The sequence below is a fragment of the Apteryx mantelli genome, unplaced genomic scaffold (genome assembly GCF_036417845.1).
Source record: "Apteryx mantelli isolate bAptMan1 unplaced genomic scaffold, bAptMan1.hap1 HAP1_SCAFFOLD_20, whole genome shotgun sequence".
NCBI lineage: Eukaryota > Metazoa > Chordata > Aves > Apterygiformes > Apterygidae > Apteryx > Apteryx mantelli.
Genome location: NW_027118553.1, coordinates 10063559 through 10067005, shown reverse-complemented (window position 1 = coordinate 10067005; position 3447 = coordinate 10063559).

Genomic DNA, 3447 nt, shown 5'->3' with positions numbered 1-3447 from the left:
GATGCAGAGAAGGCAGAGTTACTGAATGCCTTCTTTGCTTCAGTCTTTACTGCTCAGGCCAGCCCTCAGGAGCCCCAGACCCTGGAGGCAAGAGAGAAAGTCTGGAGAGAGGAAGACTTTCCCTTGGTGGAGGAGGAGTGGGTTAGAGATCATTTAAGCAAACTTGACACCCACAAATCCATGGGCCCTGATGGGATGCACCCACGAGTGCTGAGGGAGCTGGCGGATGTCATTGCTAAGCCACTCTCCATCATCTTTGAAAGGTCATGGAGAACAGGAGAGGTGCCCGAGGACTGGAAGAAAGCCAATGTCACCCCAGTCTTCAAAAAGGGCAAGAAGCAGGACCCAGGGAACTACAGGCCAGTCAGCCTCACCTCCATCCCTGGAAAGGTGATGGAGCAGCTCATCCTGGAAGCCATCTCCACGCATGTGGAGGAAAAGAAGGTGATCAGGAGTAGTCAGCATGGCTTCACCAAGGGGAAATCATGCCTAACCAATCTGATAGCCTTCTATGATGGAATGACTGGCTGGGTAGATGAGGGGAGAGCAGTGGATGTTGTCTACCTGGACTTCAGCAAGGCTTTTGACACTGTCTCCCATAGCATCCTCATAGACAAGCTCAGGAAGTGTGGGTTAGATGAGTGGACAGTGAGGTGGATTGAGAACTGGCTGAATGGCAGAGCTCAGAGAGTTGTGATCAGTGGTACAGAGTCTAGTTGGAGGCCTGTAGCTAGCGGTGTCCCCCAGGGGTCAGGACTGGGTCCAGTCTTGTTCAACTTCTTCATCAATGACCTGGATGAAGGCACAGAGTGCACACTCAGCAAGTTTGCTGATGATACAAAACTGGGAGGAGTGGCCGATACGCCAGAGGGCTGTGCTGCCATTCAAAGAGACTTGGACAGGCTGGAGAGGTGGGCAGAGAGGAACCTCATGAAATTCAACAAAGGCAAGTGCAGGGTCCTGCACCTAGGGAGGAATAAGCCCATGCACCAGGACAGGTTGGGGGTTGACCTGCTGGAAAGCAGCTCTGCTGAGAAGGACCTGGGAGTGCTGGTGGACACCAAGTTAAGCATGAGGCAGCAATGTGCCCTTGTGGCCAAGAAGGCCAATGGTATCCTGGGGTGCATCAGGAAGAGTGTTGCCAGCAGGTCGAGGGAAGTGATTCTCCCCCTCTACTCAGCCCTGGTGAGGCCACATCTGGAGTACTGCGTCCAGTTCTGGGCTCCCCAGTACAAGAGGGATGTGGCACTACTGGAGCAAGTCCAGTGAAGGGCCACAAAGATGATTAGGGGACTGGAGCATCTCTCTTATGAGGAAAGGCTGAGAGAGCTTGGCCTGTTTAGCTTGGAGAAGAGAAGGCTGAGAGGAGATCTTATCAATGTGTATAAGTATCTGAAGGGAGGGTGTCGAGAGGATGGGGCCAGACTCTTTTCAGTGGTGCCGAGCGACAGGACGCGAGGCAATGGGCACAAACTGAAACACAGACACTTCCATCTTAACATGAGGAAAAACTTTTTCACTGTGAGGGTGACAGAGCACTGGAACAGGTTGCCCCGAGAGGTGGTGGAGTCTCCTTCTCTGGAGATATTCAAAAGCCGCCTGGATGCAATCCTGTGCAATGTGCTCTAGGTGACCCTGGTGGAGCAGGGGGATTGGACTAGATGATCTCCAGAGGTCCCTTCCAACCTCAGTGATTCTGTGATTCTGTGATTCTGTGAGGTGGTCAGAAACATGTGCCAGTGTCTGCTTGCTCTGATGGAGCAACTATGAGACCCACATCCTTCTGGAGCATGAGGTGGGGGCCAGGTGGGGAATTGCCTTGGCCACCTGAAATGATACTAGATGCCCACTGCTACCAGAGCTCCAATCACCGGGAAGCTGAGACACATGCAGATCCCAACATTGCAAACAGTTGGTGTCATCCAGTGCAGGCACTTGATTCAGCGACATAGAAATAGGCCTGCAGGGCCATGTCGGATGCCTGGGGGGTCCACCACAACCACGTGTCTCTAGCAGATACACCATGGGACCTCTAGGAAAACCATGCCCCTTTGGAGTGGTTGCTGGGCAAGTGCCCCAGGGCAACTCAGGTTTCCTACCAGTGCCCAAACAACTGGATCCCACCACTGCCTTTAGGCCAAATCCTTTCGATCTACAGCCAAGCATGCTTCACAAATGGGAGAGGCACATCACACCAAGGTCTCTGCTCTAGTCTCTGCACCCTTAAAACCTTCTAGCTTTCCTGCTCCTGAACCTCTTCCGACCCCCAGATGATATGAACAGGGCCTGGGCTAATGATGACCTCAGGCTGCCAAATCACAGGCTAGTCAGGGCCAGGGACTTCTTCAGTGGCACTTGTCCTGCCTGGAGATCGATTCACCTCTGTCACAGGCCCCAAGGTGCTACAAATCAGCTCAGGCAGCCAACCCGTCTCCTGCCATTCTGCACAGCCCACCTCTGTTTCTCCCTGGCCTTGGGCACTGCAGGGTTTGCTCTCTTAGTGAGAACCTCCTTTTACCATTACATTGCCACCTGCTGTCTATGCCAGCATGGCTCTGCTCTGAAGTGGGGCCTCTGCACACACAGTGTCCTTGTCCCTTGGTAACAGGTTTCACCATTACAAATCTGTTCTCTGTGCCACAGCTGAGGCTCTGTAACCCCAATATACACAAGTGAATGCAGCCTGGGGCACAGAGAGGAGCAGATGGAGATGCACAAGCTGTCACAGGAGTGAAACATGGTTGGAATAACTGAGAAGTGGTGGGACTGCTAGCATGACTGGAGGGCTGTGATGGCAGGGTACAAGCTCTGCAGGCAAGACCGTTAGGGAAGATGAGCGGGGGGATGCCCTTGGTGTGAAGGGACAGCTCAGATGCATGGAGCTCTTCAATGGGATGGACAGGGGGTTGGGTGACAGCTTGTGTGTGAGCATCAGAGTAAAGGTGATGCTGTGATGGGAGTTACAAAGCACCCGATGAGGGTGAGGAGGTGGATGCAGTCTCCTTTAAGCAACCTGAGGAAGTCAGTGGGTCACAGGGTCTGGTTCTGATGGGGGGACTTTAATCTCCATGATGTTCACTGGAAGGGCAGACAGCAGGGTGCAAGCAGTCCAGGAGATCTCTGGAGGCTGTCAGGGACAGCTTCTAAGCACAGCTCCCTGATGGGCCAGTAAGGGTGACGCTCACCTGGATTTTGTACTCACACACAAGGAAGCACTGATGAGGGCTGTGATAATCTGTGGAAACCTTGGCTGCAGTGACTATGGAACAGCGGAGTCCTAGATCGTGAGGGCAGTGAGGAAGGACAGTGGAAGTGTACAGACTCCAGCCTTCAAAGGAGGAAACTTTGTCCTCCTCAGGGGACTGGTGGGGATCCCATTGGAGGCAGCTCTGAAAGGCAATGGAGCTTGGGAAAGCCAGCAGGTCTTTAAGGGCAGCAGCCACCAAG